Below are 16,926 nucleotides of genomic sequence, written 5' to 3'. Positions count from 1 at the left end.
ATAACAATGAATCCACAATAGTAGTCACCCTTCTTAGGGAGATGGAGGATAAGAAGAGAGAAGGGCACACAGGAAGTTCCCATTTACATCTGAAATATTTAATGCCTTTAGTTAAAATAAACAAATCTGATGGACACTTGGTGTGACATAGAGCTTTAATAAAGTTGCATTCATCTCCATTTGTGTCATCATTTATGATAGAAATCATAAAATCATTTATGATAAAATAAACTATTCAGGCCTCCCCAGTGGCACAAGGGGTTAAGACACAACCTATGAAGATGTCCAGAGCCACTGCAGCACAAGTTCCATCCCCGGCCAGCCAGGGAGCAACCCACATGGTGCAGCAGACCTCTGCTGACTCACCCGCTGCTCACCTCAGTAATGTACTTTGGTCAATCTGCCTGTCCTGTTACCTACTCTGTCTCTGGTGAATCTTCTCTCCCCGACACCTCTGGCCTGTACCCCAGCTCTTGTATGCATAAATAAATAAATCTTTTAAAAATTAGCTATTCAATGTTTTAAGACATGGAAATGTGTGCCATGTAAAATAAACGAAATGATGTTCATAAGTGTCAGTGATAATGAAGAGAGTGAAATTATGAGCAAGCGGGCATTTGACTCAACACAGAGATGAAGCCCAAATGAGTGATCCCCCTTTTAAATTTTCTTCAATGATTCTCTCTCCTTTTGTTATTTCATTTCCGCTAAGGATATTCGTGGATGGGTGACCTACTCCCTAGTTTTTTCTTTGTAATTCCAGGTCCAGGTGCATTCTATGACAGTCATAAAAAGAGAGCAAAATGAGGATGGATAGCCAGTCAATAGCCATCATCAACAGCCATATCAATAACCCCTGGTAGCAGCCTTATCAACACCCACCATTAACAGTCAACTTGGAAATTTGCACCAGTGAGTCCCACTGTACTAACCCAACTCTTTTTATATTTGGAAAACTGGGAGCTGAGATGCCTCCCATGGGGCCTGTGAGCATTGTATAAAGGCATCTTCTCAATGCCTCTGGTTCTGGGTTCCTTGGCCTCCCGTGGGAGGGTGAGACCTGGCATAGTGTGTGATTAATCACCAAGTTTAGTTTGACTATGAACTTTGTCAAAATACACTAAGAGTTAGGAAAGGCACCAAACAGGAAAAAAAAAAAATTCGTAAAAATCTATACTTCTGGTATGGAGGAGAAGACAGGCAGTTTGGAGAAGTTTTGGGTAGCAGAAATATCTCAATTGTCTAACATCCTAGAATACCAAGGCACTTGCCTGAGCTTCATTTCCTGATTGTCTCTAGTGGAAAAGACTGGGTTCTGGTAATTGAATGATTGGCTTGAAATAACTCTCTGTCCTTTAGGTGATATCACCTGTTATAAAAGGAACCCTTTTTTCATGAATTTTGCATTAGATGAGGCACTTCTCCATGTGGGGTGGAAATAACTGGTCTTGAAAGAACAAATCCACCACTCTCTACTTTCATGTTTGCTGTTCTCTATATTTCTTTGTCCACTACAAATAACCTTTGTCCACTACAAATAATCTCCTCCAAGACTTCGAATTAGAAATTACTCATAGCACAACTCTTGCTAACAATATTAACCCCAAATCTTCCAGACAAGTGCTATCTTTGTGCTAGAACAGAAAGGAAATGTTTATCTCTGCACACATCTGCCTGCTGCGCACCTACCTAGCTCATGAGGGAGGGTGTTGGCTTCTCCTTTGCTGTGTATATATCAGGGCCTCATTGGGGCTGGCCCCATAGTAGGTGCCTTTTATGGATTATTATGTCCCCTCAACATTTATAGGAAACCCCCATGTATTTGGAAACGCCCAAGTATTTGGAAATAAGGCCTGTAAAGAGGTATTACAGTTAAATGAATTCCTAAGGATGAGAACTGAAACTGATAGGACTGGTGTCCTTCTAAGAAGAGGAAGAGACACCAGCACTCTCTCTCCATGTGTCCATGGCAAAGAGCATGGCAGTAGCAAGAAGGAGACCATCTACAAGCCAGGAAGAGAGCCCTCACCAAAAGCAACCTAGCAGGTACCTTGAAAAGCCTTCAAAACTGTGAGAAAATACATTTCTGTTGTTTAAGTCACCCAATCTGTAGAATTGTTATAGGAGCTTGAGCTGACTAATACACTGCTCAATAAACTCTTGTCAAATCAATGGTGTTGTGATGATGGTGAAGATTACTATAAATGAAATACCAAGTGTGGAAAGGCATAAGCTATTAGACCAACTTGAAATACACAAAGTATTTTAAATATCATTTTAAATACACAAAAGTAATTTTTACTCTCAGATCAAAGATATTTAAATTATGTTTAACAAGAAGAGGTGGAAGAAAACCAATTTCATTCTTGATTATGTTTTTTTAAGTAGGTGGAAGTATTCATTTCAATATTTAAAACACACTTGATCTTCTTATTCCAATTTGGTAATTTACATGATTATTAAATGACAATTTAAAATGTTCATACAATCCAACAAATGTTGAGTAATTCTATATTCAAAGTACCTTGACTGCCTGAGGCCTTTATTTACTTGAACATCAGATTGAAAAAGAAGTAATTAATATTCCTTTAAGACATTTATTCTTGCCCAAATATAGATTCCTGACCCCACCCCATCAATGATTCTTTTATCTTCTCCCCAGTGCTCTGTTCATTTACTTCATAGCACTTAACACAACTACAAGGTACAGATTTGTGTATTTTTAAATCTCTCTCACTGAACAGTAAGCTCCCTGAAGAAAGAAATCATGACCAGTTTTATCATAACACATTTTCTTTATGTAGCACCATGGCCACCATATAATAGGCACTCGATAAATATTTGAGTAAATCAACGCATTTTAGAGGAATAATTTAATGTTTACCCTTTTGCTCAAATTCCTAGGGTAAATAAAAATATTTGCCTTCATGTTAGTATCAAAAACAAAAAACAAAAAAAGCCTCATAAGTTCAGAAACTTCCATTTTTTGGCATTATTGGCATTGTTTGCACATCCTTAGGTCCAATTCAGCACTCCAACCATGGGAAACACAGAAAGATTTTCTCCATTTTCTCAGGCAGAGCTAAATGAATCCATCAAGGGGAAGACACTGCCAATGACTTCCACACACTCCTCTGGGTGATTGGCAAAGAGAGGATGAAAGTGGCCTTGCCAAGTGGACTGGTCATTCCCTCGGAATCAGCACTCAGCATGGTTGACTTAGCACCCAAAAACTAATCTCCAAAAGTCCAGAAAACAAGTACATGTGCTTGATGAATGGGAACACATTTGCTTTTGTCATCATTCTAACCCACAGTGACGGATGTGTGGTGCTGTGGGTCACAATGAAAAATCACAAAAATCTAATCATTGGTACATATAATGAGCTTCCCTTAGCTGAGGCCCCTAAAATCTGAGTGACGATCTTTCCAACATGCTCGGGTGACTCAGGTCATTATCCAATCATTTATATTTCTGGAAAGGCCTTCAAACAATAAGCTGGGAGTGTTTCATAGTCTTTAAAATCAAGACTGTCAGAAAACACATTGTGGAAAAGCAAAAGGTCATGACATAAATCTCAATGTTGGTTTAAAGTTTAATAACTCTTTCTACATTCTCATCTACTAGTCATTTACTGTGTGTATGTAGGGAAGTGCATTATACTCAGTGGGCCTATGATCAGGGAGGAATAAATTGGGGAGGTGCATTAAGCCTCTTAGGCCATTAAGATACCATTTAGTTCAATGGAGAAGGTCATTTGCTTACAGCAAGGAGCCAAGGTCCCTCCTGAAGATGAGCCACTTAATCCCAGCTTACCCTCATGATCCTGCCCAATGTGCATTTACAAGTTTAATTTCCTCTGTAGGTTTTCTTTTATTTGCCCCATTTTATCTCTCCCATTTTATAGTCACGTTGTCTAATTTAAACTTAATTAAAACTTTCAATTAGAAAAAAAAGAATAGTTCTGGAGACCTCCCATGAAACACTTCATTAATGGAAACTACTTAATAAGCAAAATATCTCATGGCACAACTATATCCAAAGCTGTGGCCTCACAGATCCAATGCATTTTCTCCAAAGTCTGACTCAAATTGGCCAGCAATACCCAAATGTTTCATGGCCAAAGAACTTGGATCTTAGACCACACAGCTCTGGCTTTACGTGCAGGGCTGTGCTGTGTGTTCAGCTGACCAGGATGCTGCATTAAGGAATGAACCACAGTCCACAGTCCAAACCAGTGTAAACAAATTCTAAACAATGAAAGCACTTCTTGGCGGAAAGATGTTCTATCTTCTCTGTGCTTTTCAAGCTGGCAGAGTGTAATTTTGAAATGTCTAGACGCCTAGTAAGTCAACAAAGAGGAAGGCAGAACCAGAAAATCCGAAAGACAAATTCTTGAAAATGCTTTTTAAACACTAGATCCAGCTATACCTGAAGTAAGCTACTATCCCATGCCTTTAGGCAAAAACAGAAATAAAGAGATCTGCCTCTGTGTTTTTTTTTTTTTTAAGACTTCTAATCTACTGAATCAGAATCTGCATTTCAACAGATCCCTAGATAGTGTGCCCATTAAAGATTTAGAAGTCCTGATTTCAGTCCTTTGGAATTGCATTCTATCATTTGTTACTGAAATAGTCTTAATAAATACTGTAGTTTCAGTGGTTCAAGATCATGCAGAGAGTAGATGTTGGGACTGAGCTCAAAATGTGACCTGTCTGTTTGCCATGCACAAATCCTCAGCCCTTGGGCCATATTGCACTGATTCTGTTTGACTATAATGCTATGATAGGAGGAGTCCAAAAATATGATGGGGGAGGCCAACAGTACAGACTCAGAGAAGAGTACACTTTGAGTCCAAAGACAGCCTGCTGGCAGAAATCCTTGTTGCTTAAGAGAGGTCAGACTTTGTTCTATGAAGACTTTCAATGGATTGGATAAAGCCACTCCACATTATGAAGATCATCTGTTTTACTCAAAATCCACCAATTTAAATATGAAGCACCTGCAAAACAAATACCATCACCAAAACATCCTGAATAATATTTGACCAAATATTTGGGCACCATAGCCCAGTCAAGATGATACATAAATGAATTGTCACAGTTCATCTGACAGGTTGATGGAGAGAATACCTTGACCTCCTTGTATGGAATTTGACAAATTCAATCACCAGGAGAAAAGTCCAATGATAGGCTCGTTTCCTAACAATGAACAGCTAAGCAACTTGTCTTAGCTTAAGGTCACTCTCTAAAAGCTTAATATACCCCTACAGTTTGACCTGAAACTCAACAGAGGCAAATATGATGACAACTATCCTCCACAACCCTGAAAAAAATAAGCACCATAAAAAATTGGGCTCATTTAGAGTGCTTCATCAGAGATTCCTATCTTCATGACTCCCCTTCTTTAGCTTTATTGTTTGTTTTTTAGTTTTGATGTCACATATCTCAAAAAAAGGGGGTTCCTCTACATTGCCATTTAGCTTGCTACAATGGTTTTATCCAAGTGAATTTGTCTTTATGCTTTTAGAATTAAAATCCACAATATTTTTAGGCTCATTTTTAAGTTTATTCAATTTTTTTCTGTATTATTTTCAATTTTCTTCTGTGAAATATTTTTTCTCTCTATTTACTTGTTTTATCTGCTAAACAGATGTACCCTGGGACACTCATAGGTTATCGCCTCCATGAGCTATGACTTCTTTTGGAAAAGTCTCCCCTGACTACTGGAATGATGGTCCCTCCTGATGTCTCACCTCCACCTGCTGCCATATGAGAAGGCACGCGGTTTAGATCCACTATCTCTGATGCAGAATACAGTCCAGTGGCAGCCAGCTAAGCCAGAAGGGCACAGTGTTGTATAAAATTGTGTTTTCTAGATGTCTAGATTCCATCTTGTGGTGCCTGATGGGAGCTGCAGGTTGGACCTTTTTAAGGAACTAGAAGGCTGCTAATGAATACCCCTGAAGGTCATCCTGACTGCATAGGAGAATGCCTGGTGGCAAGTTCAAACCTTGGACAATGAGTCCGTGTATTTACAGGTTGGCCCAAGTCCTTCCTTCCACAAATGTATAGAGGGACCGACCTGTGGATTTATTCATCCAATGAGAAGGATCAAGTAGAAATACTCTAGAGTAAGACTTATCTTTTAAAGCAAAAAAATGGGGGGAGGGACTTTGGTGAAAAGTCAATGGCAGGATCTATAATAGGACTTAGAATATAACTCACATCCCTCTTGTTCTCACACTGTCTCTGTAGGTATGACAAGCGAAGGGTCTGTGGAGGTCATCCTGTGTCAAGGGCTCTATATCATTTCTATATGTATGTGGTAGCTCTTTTGGGGGTATGTCCTCTCCCATCCCTCACTCCCAGTGAGCACTAATTTTTTTCCTCTACAATTCTGTTATTTTAAGAATGTTATAGAAATGGAGTCATATAGTAGACAGCCCTTTGTAACTGGCTTTTTGAACTCTTTATAATCGCCTCGAGGTTCACCCAAGACATGTTGACTTGTTGTGTCTATCAATAGTTCATTTCTTTTAATTTCTCAGGAGTACTCCATATTTGGATAAAACATAGTTTAATCATTCACTCCTTGAAAGACATTTGGGTAGTTTTCAGATTTGGGCTGAATAAAGCTACCATGAACATTCATGCTCATCTTCCTTGTAAACACAAGCTAAATTGTTGAATCATAAGGTAAGTCCACTTTTAGTTTTAAAGGAAACTGCCATAATTTTTTTTAGTGAATACCATTTATATTCCTATCAGCAAAGTATAAATAATCCAGTTTCTCTGTCTTCCTGCCAGGATATGGTGTTATCACAATTATGTCATCTGCAAAAAGAGACAGTTTCATTTCTTCCTTTCCAAGCTATATGACTTTTATCTCTTTTTCTTTCTTCATTTCAGTGCATAGAACTTCCAGTGCTACAGTCAAGTGCCCATGGGAAAGAAAAACAAGAAAACAAAATGGCAGTGCTATGTCCTCACATATCAATAATTACTTTAACTGCAAATGGCCCAAATACTCTAATTAAACAACACAGACTACCACAATGCATATAAAATCATGACTCAGTGACTTTGTCTTTAAGCAACTCACTTCAAGCACAATGACAGAGGTAGGTTGAAAGCAAAAGGGGAAAAGAAAGCTATATCTTGCCAACACTGATATTTTTAAAGCAGTAATGGCTATATTAATTTAAAACAAAGCAGACTTCAGGACATGGAATATGACAAAAGAAGGAGATGGACATAATGCTTCAACAGTCAGTCCTGTAAGAAGATATAGCAGAGATAAATGTGGTTGTACCCAACAGCAGGGTCACAAAAAGTGATAAAGCTGAAAGGAGAATTAGGCAAATTTTTAATTGTGATTGGGTCAGCAACTGCCAAAAAATCAACAAGGCTATAGAAGAATTCAACAGCACCATCAACCAACAGGATTCTCCCAATAATAAAAAACCTCTTCTTTTCAACTACCCATAGACTATTCTTTAATACCTTATCCTGGGTCATAAAATAAACCTTCAACTTAAAAGAATTTAAATCATACAGAATATGTTTTCAGATCATAATGGAATCAAACCAGAAGTCCATAACAGAAAGATATCAGGAAAATCTTCCAGCACATGGAAATTAACAATTTTCAGACCTCCCTATAGACTCTCTTCTCTCACATCACCTCAACTGGCTGTTGATGATATAAAATTGTCTTGTCCATCGTGCATCCATGTACTTGTCTTTTAAGATCTGAGGAAAAGTAGTAAAATAAGTAAAAGCACAGAAAAATGAAATTATATCTCCAACCTAAGAAATTTCTTACAGTCTAGTTTTATGGAAAATGGACAGCAATGATGTACCCCCCAAAGCTGAAGCCTCAGCCTCAGCTGTGCTGCAGGCGCTTAGGTAATTTAGGATTTTCAACTTATTCAGTAGAGATTTCAGTCATCAAGGGTAAACCTGCCCTCTTCCGCTGCCTACTTCTCTCTGATGACACCCACCTAAAGGCACATAAGCAAGGGAGGAATGGCCCATTGGGCAGTGGGTGATGATTTGTAATGAGGTCTAATCTCAGCAGAAAATTGCATTCTGCCCTTTTTCAGAGCCTAGAAATAATGCTTGAATCCAGCAGACATGGTTCACTCTTGTCCCTTCAAGGACTGGGCCTGGCTAGTCAAGACTTCAATCTGTTCCACTCAAAGAAAAGGGCCTCTGAGTGACTTTAATCAAGACACTGATGAACAGAGAAAGGCCCAGACAGAAATGCCCTTTCCACTCAGGTCTGCAGGCCAAAGGAGAGAACCACTGAAAACAAGAGCATGGTATTTACAGAGGTGAGCCTGATGGTGCCAAAGCAGTGGCAGAAAGGAGAATATTCTTTTTCTAGCCACTATACTAAAATGCTCTAAAGCAGTTCATGAGCTCATATACCTTAGAAAAGGCAGGGCTCCAACCATGTTTGCAAATTCAGAGGGTGCTGAAATCCTGACTTGTTTAATTAATCTTTGTGCCCCATTGGATCCTGTATGGAAAGTAGCTACCTGATTCTAGCAAATTTATTTTATGGGAAAATACATGTTATCCTGCTGTTTAAACTCCTTCAGGGGCACTCTGGCATCCTTGGAATAAAGTTGAAATGCTTTACCATGACCTATGGGCAGTTCTTCCCAAACTGTGCTGATCTATTGTGCATCTTTAGCTTCATTACTCACCAGTGTTCACCTCTGCTCTACAGTCCAGCTAAAATGAACTTCCGTCAGTTCCTCCACTAAAACACATTCTCTGTCACCCCTGGGCTTTTGCACATCCTGTTCTCTATACCTAGCACACTTGTCTGACTCTCTACCTGGCTAACTCTTACTGTGGGTCTCATTTATATGTAACGTCTTCCCAGGACCCCACCTATGCCAGGTGGACACACCTGGGTGGCCTGTACTACCTCTTTCCTACCCCTTACCCATATTATGACTATTGCTTACTTAACTGTATCTCTACTTGCTAGAATGGGAACTCCATATAGACAGGAAGCAAGTTTAGCTTATTCATCATGATTTGCTGAGCCCTATTCTACAGTGACCCGGAAGAGTGTTGCTTCGGTTGTAGAAAGGTTTTCCTCAAGAACAGACTCTGAGATAGTTCCATTTCTACACAGTAACAATGAACTAGAAGAGAGATTAAGAAAACAATATATTATTTATAATCACAATAAGATGAATGAAATACCTAGAGACAAACTTAACAAAAGTGATGAAAAACCTATACCCTGAAAACTATAAGACACTGTTAAAAGAGGTAGAAGACACAAAGAAATAGAAAGATAATCCATGCTTATAGATTGGAAGAATTAACATTGTTAAAATGGTTATCTCTTTAGCAATACACAGATTCAAAATCTGTGTATGTTAAAATCCCAATGGCATTTTTCACAGAAATAAACCCAAAAAAATCCTAAAATTTGTATGTAAACACAAAAGATCACAAATAACCAAAACAGTCCTGAAGGGAGGGGGGAAATGGAGGTATCAATGCTCCCCAGTTTCAATTATACTATAAAACTTTAATAATCAAAACAACATGGTATTAGAATAAAGATAAACACAAAGATCAATAGAGCAAAATTAGGATCCCAGAAATAACCCAAAGGTGTAAGAACAACTAGTTTATGACAAAGAAGCCAAGAACAGTCAACACAGAAAGTCTCATCAATAAATGGTGATGGGAAAACTGGACAGCCACCAGGAAAAAAAAAAAAATGAAACTAAACCACTATCTTATACCACAAAAATTATCTTAAAAAATTAATTCAAAATGTAAGACCTGAAACCATAAAACTTCCAAAAGAAAACATTAGTGATAAGTTCATTGACATCTGCCTTAGGGATGTCTTTGGAGGTTCAACTCTAATGGCAAGAGAAACAAAAGCATTTAAAAAACCAATGGATTACAGGTGCTGAAACAGAAATGAGCTTGCAAGAGATTTAATAAGGTATGTTGAACACTTACAGAAAGGGGAGAGAAGGAAGCAAGATTGGACAAAGCCAGAGGTTCAGCTGTGATGAAGCCCCAATAAAAGGCTTGATCAATCTCAGGAAGATCTGGAACTAGATGACTAATCAGAGTTGTAACAGGTTGGCTTAGGGAGCCAAAACTTTGTATCCCATAGCAATAGGTCCTTCAACAGGACATGACCCAAGAAGGGGACATGTCTTTGGAAGGTTCTTGTCAACTGGAGCAAGTCTGTGAGTGCCAACAGCTGAGAGCCTTCTGCCTGCATTTTCTCCTAGTAGTCAGAGGTATGTTCTTCACTTCTTAAGTGAAATTCAGGTGTTACATGACATTGCCCACTATATTCTCCCTTATGATTAAGCACTCTGAGGGCTACAATTGGCTTGTTTCACTCTCTCATCGACATAAACACCTATTTTAAGATCCTTGCATCCAGCTTTAAGAAATCAGCACTAATATCATAGCCCTCTGCTATCACTCTGAAAGATCATGGAAAGAAGCCCAAGCATTCTGCTACTTTCCAAACTCAATTGACTGTACAGCTTGCCAACGGGTCACACATAACATTTCTTTAGGTGTTGCTTAGTGTTCACTCCAAAGAAGGAAAGGTTTTGGTGACCATGTTACATTTGCATAAGCTCCATTAGTAACAAGCCTGGTGCCTAAATGCTTCTTCAGGCATAGAGAACATGAAAAGCTTCCTAGGCGTGGCATTGCAGAAAGTTCTTCAATATTAAAACCAAGAAGTGCATTTTATGCTTTGGATTTGGCACCTTTAGAGGAATCCAAAGGATTATATTATAGAGGATTGAATTGTGTTACATTGTCAGCTGTGCTAGATTATTTCTAGGATGTTTCCTAACTCAGAGTTTAAGACTTCTTCAACATTTTCTAAATTTCAGTTTTACTAGTTGCACACATTCTCAAGAATCAGATTTAAGCTGGTATTTACCAACAAGCCAGTGCACCCTTTGGTGATCAAAACACATCCTGAATAGTTTCACAGCAACAACAGTGGAAGGATTTACAGGAAAACCTATGAATCCCAAGAAAGCAATCCCAGGGTGAATACAGCTTCAGGGCTTTGAGGGTGGTGCTTATCACTCCAGGGCTGGAGCATGCAGATTTTCTGGTGAAGAGATGAATCGGAGGCTGGCTTAGCACAGCTTTAAACCTCACACTTCTCATCTGGCTTTCATTTCCCCAGTTGTAAAATGAGGGGAAGTCCCAAAGTGAAGCCAAGTTTCCTCCAGCCACAATATTCCATAACCAAAATGTGAATTTGGTCCATAAACTTGCCTTGCATCTGTTCCCTAAAAGGACTCAACAGAGAGAAACTACAAAGGACTAGCTGAGCACAGAGTTAGTTTTCCTTTGGGTGAATAGCTTTTCTGTTGAGAAATTTTCAACATTCTTCACAAAAAGCTTGGCTTGTGTTTCATTAAGACTTGGGTCAGACAAGAGAGAACTAGTCCTTGCCTACACAGGCTGTGGCCTTCTACCTGAAAGATCTTGAAAAGAGTGCAGACCATAAGCTCTCTGGATTCTTACTTATCCAGTATTAAATCAAATGTCTAAGTCAAGTTGTAGTCTGTAAAATGTCTTATGTTGGCATGCAGATAAAAATGAAAGCAAACCTATTTACAAATAGATTATTAACTCTGAAAGTCTGTAAAGGTCAGAGAGAAAGAATGTTTTGGCAGTACTTAAGCACAGCACCACGGTGGCTAAAATCAACCAGCCTGTGTCTGGGAAGGTATCCTTCCTGTCTCTGATGATAAGGCTGGATCTTCCTGAAGGTTGCGACTTCCAAGGGAGCATCAATCAATTTCACTTATACCATGGAGATGCAGAGAGGTCTGTAGATGTATCAGAGAAAGGAAAGCTGGAAAGGAGGAGCAGATCATTCCTGCTTCTCCACACTAGAGTCCACTAGGGAATCAGCTGTGATTTATAACCATGTGCCTGGGATTACCTTAATCACCTTTTCACATGTAAAATCAAAAATTGCCTGAGAAATTAGAGCAGAATGAGAAAGGAAAAGAAGAGGAAAAAGGGATCAGACATGAGCCGGGATGTACCTGGCAGCCATCTGTTTCTAACTGAGTGGTTTGTGTCTTTGGGTGATCTCATTACTCTCCCCAGAGCAGCAGCATGAAGACACAAATCTCATTAACCTTTGAATGTGGAAATCAATAATCTGCAATAAATCTAAACTAATCTGTTGCCAATAAATCCCCCCAAGGGCTGTGGTCTGTGGCTGGGGCGGGGGGTGAGGTCAGAATATATGCTCCTCACTGAGATGTGCTCTGGGGTTTGCCTTGGTGACTTTTAGGACCTTCTAACAGGAAGCAAGTCTGTGACATTTACAAAGAACATGGCTTTCCAAAGTAGTCAATAATCAGCTTTTTAGTTGGGAGCACTGTGGGACCTCCTCTTTTTCCAAGATTCTCTCTAAAAAAATGACGTGAATAAATAGAAAAGCACAGATATCCACCTGTACATTGGTTCTTCTCTAGCCACCCTGTGAAACAGGGACATGGCCCATACGGAACAAGGAGAACAGCTGCCTTGACCCCCAAACTGGTTTTACTCACCTCACGACTAACACACAGCAGGCATTCCAGAAATTTTGTGGAAAGAATAAATGATGACCCAGACCTTTGAGAATGAACCCTTTGTTGCAAATATATATAGTTCACCACATGTGTTATATATGTGTTGAGTATACCACATGTGTGTACATGCATGTATGTGTGCATGTCTAGTACACACACAAATAGAAAATGCCTAAGCAAGAGAGTGGGATGTCCATTTATCTTACTAAGGAAAATAGTGGCATGATAAAGTTTTGACCACTTAGTAGAACTAGTATTTACCAGAGACATAACTGGAAAGTGAGGAGACAGAAACAAAAAGGACCAGGCACCCATGTTGCAGCAAAAACTCCATTTGAGCAGCTTCTCTGCAGTGTTCATGGCTAAGTTCCCAGCACCTGGGGTCAAACAGGGTCAGTAAGTTCTGGGAGCCTGAAGGATGGATGCATGGTAGGTGAGTACACAGATGAGGAAATACTGATTAGGGTTGGGAGGAATAGGACAGCAGCTGTGAGTTTTCTGTGAATGGCCTCTGTGCAGAGTGACTTACAAACTAAGACAAATCACACCCCTCTGTACACCTCACAAGGGACCACCACTCAAATACCTCTGTCCTGGGCTTTGGGATAAGTCCAAGCTCAGTCAGGAGACATTGTCTTCTGGGGAAATGTCACAGCCACAATGTGTAGACAAGAAGGGCAAGTCCTTATCATTCTGTCTTCACTCACAGATGAATTTGATAAGTCCCAGGGCACCACTTCAAGGATTTTGACATAGACTCAGTCTTTGACAGCCAAACTGTGGGCTGCAGTGCTTCCAGAGCAGAAGCCACTTTGTCACTTTGGCATTAGGGGGACTTAGGATGCCCTTAATGCAATCACTCTGGCTTCCCAAAATCACTAAATGGATGCTGTTCACCCTGTTGGTTTACCCAGCCCCTTGGAGGTCCTGTGCATTAAATTTCCTTACTTTATGAGCCAAAGCCCATAGCTAGACAGGTAGAAATTGTTTAACCAGCTTCAGCTTTCCACTGAGTGATGTATCATTGCTCAGGTGGGACCAGTTTAATTCAGAACATTTCAAGGCTTATTTCTCAAAAAAAAAAAAAAAAACAAACAAAAACGTGATCCTCAGGAACCTTCATGGGCATCACCCACGTGGCAGTTAACATACCACCAAGGCCTGAGGTAATAAGTCTAAAAAAGGACCTGGGAGTTTGCCTTAACTGGCACCCCAGAAAAATCACACACTAAAGTCAGAGAACCCTAACTCCAAAATAAATGTGCTTCTCTCCTCCATCAGTGTCACAACACTGTCTTTGGAAGGAATACTGTTTTCTGCAGAGAAAAGCCAACTCAAAGCACTAAGTCAAAGCTGCCATGTGGTGCAGAGGATCTGTCTGCAGGTGGTGGGAGGATCTGTCACGTGGTGTGAAGCTCCCCAGATATGAAACCCTGCTATGCCACTTGGCTGTGGGACCAGTGGCACAGTGACTGGACTCTTCATACTTTACTTTCATATTTGTAATGTCAGGATGATAAGAAGCACAGCACCTGTCTCATAGGCTGTTGGATTCAATAAGTTAATGTAGGTGGAATGTCCACAACAGAGAAGGACCAAAGATAAGTGTCCAGAAAGAGCTTGCTGTTATTTTTCCCATGTCATAGGAATGTGGGGTATTGTGAAAAGAGAGACATAATCCTACCTGGTGGAAGCTTAAAGGTAACAGAAAAGGTGAGCACTGAGCTTGATCTCTAAGAAATGTATAAACTCAAGTGTGGTAGCACACAGAAGTAGAAGGACCAGTGCTTACCAAGTGGGCAAATATGGCCTCACTGGGAGCTGTCAGAGAGAGTTTCCTGAGGCAGAAGAGTTGACAAGAGCAGGGCATACAGGTGCTCTCAAATTTATAAGATAAGCATTAACAGACCTGAGGCAACACATTGATAGCAATGTAGCAATGCAACAACTCAGCAACAGTAGGGGATCTCAGCACAACGGTTATATCAACAGGTCATCCAGAAGGAAAATAAACAGGAAATAATGGCCTTAAGTGAAGGATTAGATGGGCTTAAAAGATAGACATTCAGGCCTCCCTGGTGGCGCAAGGGGTTAAGCACAGCACTATGAAGCAATCCACAGCCACTGCAGCACGAGTTCAATCCCTGGCTGGCCAGGGAACAACCCACATGGCGCAGCAGACCTCTCCTGACTTGCCTGCTGCTCCCCTCAGCAGTGTATTTCAGTCAGTCTGCCTGTTATGTTCCCTGCTCTGTCTCTGGTGAATCCTCTCACCCCCCACACACACACCTCTGGCCTGTACCCCAGCTCTTATATGCATAAATAAATACATCTTTAAAAAAAAAATAGACATTCACCATAAAAAAAAAATCTGGAAAGGCCCCAAACATGTAGAGACCAAAAAACAAGAAAAAATTCCTTCTGAATTAAGTCCTGGGCAATGAAGAAGTCAGAAGAGAAACAGTTATCTGGAGACCAACAACAGCTAAGATCCAGGTTCTGGTCTCTTTCCCTCTGAATCTGTACTTCAGGGGCTCAGCCCCAGTGATTACAAAGGCCTTTCTGACTGTGACCAAGCAAGGGGACAGCAACAGGCCAGCTTTGTAGATTCTGGCACACAGGGCTGAGCTGTGAGGGTCAAAGACCCCATCTAGGAGGGAAAGGACAATACCACAGTCAACTGGGAACCCAGATCCATCTTCCTCCTGCTCAGGTTCTCTGCTCTGAGAAACCTGGGCTGAGGACATTAGTTGAAGACACTCTTCTTAGAAACTGTACTCTTTAACAAGGGAAAAAACACAATAGTAGCAGGCATGGGGTAGCATATCTGGTTCATGGTTGGGATCTGTGGAAATAGAGCACATTTCCATGTGGCCATAAGATAAGGAAGACTAGTTGAGAAATGCAGGGAAAGAAAGGAGAGAATAAGGTGGAGGGAGGGAGGTCCAAAGATAAAGAAGTAGAAAGAGGGAACTGAACCAACTCACAGCTGGGGTGCTACTGTGAGAAGGGAACCTGCAGTCAAACACTCCCTCCCTGATTCCCCCTTGTTCCCCGCATCCTCCCTGCAGCCTCTGTTCTCACCACCTCCCAGACCTCTCAGGGCTGTCTTCTCTCTCTGCGCACCTCCTCCGTCGCACTCCCATAGATGAATGACAACAGCCACCAACCTGCTGCAAGGTAGAGATCGGAAACTGCCTTTGTGTAAGTGAGGACAATTTTTAGATTAACCTGTCTGCCTACATGAACTCCTTTTCTGTGATAAACATCATCTCACACTGGAAATAGAAAAATGAGTAGAAAGAAGGAGGGTGAAGAGCACACACCTGGGTGGCAGAGCCAGGAGGTGGCAGCTGAGAGCTGGACACAAGCCACCTGCTACCTGGTTCAGGTGACACAGTCATAGGATACATAGAAGTATTTTGCAGATATATATACATTGCAACATGCATTGGTCAAATCAGCATATCGCAGCCATGCTTTGAGGGACATTACTGCTTAGGGCAAAGTTAATTACCTATTGATGCTTCAAATGTGAATGAATCAAAGGGACAGTATTAGATAGAAATTGGAACTATTTTTTTTCTTTTTTTTTTTAATAGAGGCATGTTTTATTTATTTATTTGTTTGTTTGTTTTGTTTATACATGCACTGGGTACAGTCAGAAGCGCGGGAGGGTGAGAGAATTCACCAGAGCCAGAGCGGGGAGCAGGGCAGGCAGAAGGACTGAAGTACACTGCTGAGGGGAGCAGCGGGCAGCAGGAGAGGTCTGCGCGCCATGTGGGACCCTCCTCCGGTGGCCGGGGAGCAGCCGGGGATCGAACCGGCGCCACAGGGGCCGCGGGCAGCTTCACAACCCAGGGCTCAACCGCTGCGCCACCAGGTAGGCCCAGAAATTGGAACTATTGACACATGTGGAATAAATGGCTCCTGACCAGATCTTAAATTATTAAGACAGACCATACTTCTGGTCCAGTAATAAGCAAAAAAGAAAAAAAAAAAAAAAGAAATCCTTGCAGCTTGCAAACCTCCTGGAGTGACCTTTGCAAAGTCTACAATTCACCTTGCCGCCTACTCCTCTTACCTGAGTGAGCTGGGGAAATGAGAGCTGGGTGTTCAGAGGAGTCAGACAAGCATAATATTATATATACACCCAACATCCATCTCCTGTATGAAACCTCATTGTTCCTGTGTAACAAAAAGTAAATATTTACCAGGAGCCAGGAAAGGTAGCGAGAGATCGGCATCCAGCCCATCAATCACCATGAGCCAGGCTCCCATTTAATAACCCTGGGAAG

This window comes from Talpa occidentalis, unplaced genomic scaffold, assembly GCF_014898055.3.
Source record: "Talpa occidentalis isolate TD23 unplaced genomic scaffold, MPIMG_talOcc4v2.1 talOcc4.9, whole genome shotgun sequence".
Lineage (NCBI taxonomy): Eukaryota > Metazoa > Chordata > Mammalia > Eulipotyphla > Talpidae > Talpa > Talpa occidentalis.
Note: the sequence above shows the minus strand (reverse complement) of the source record.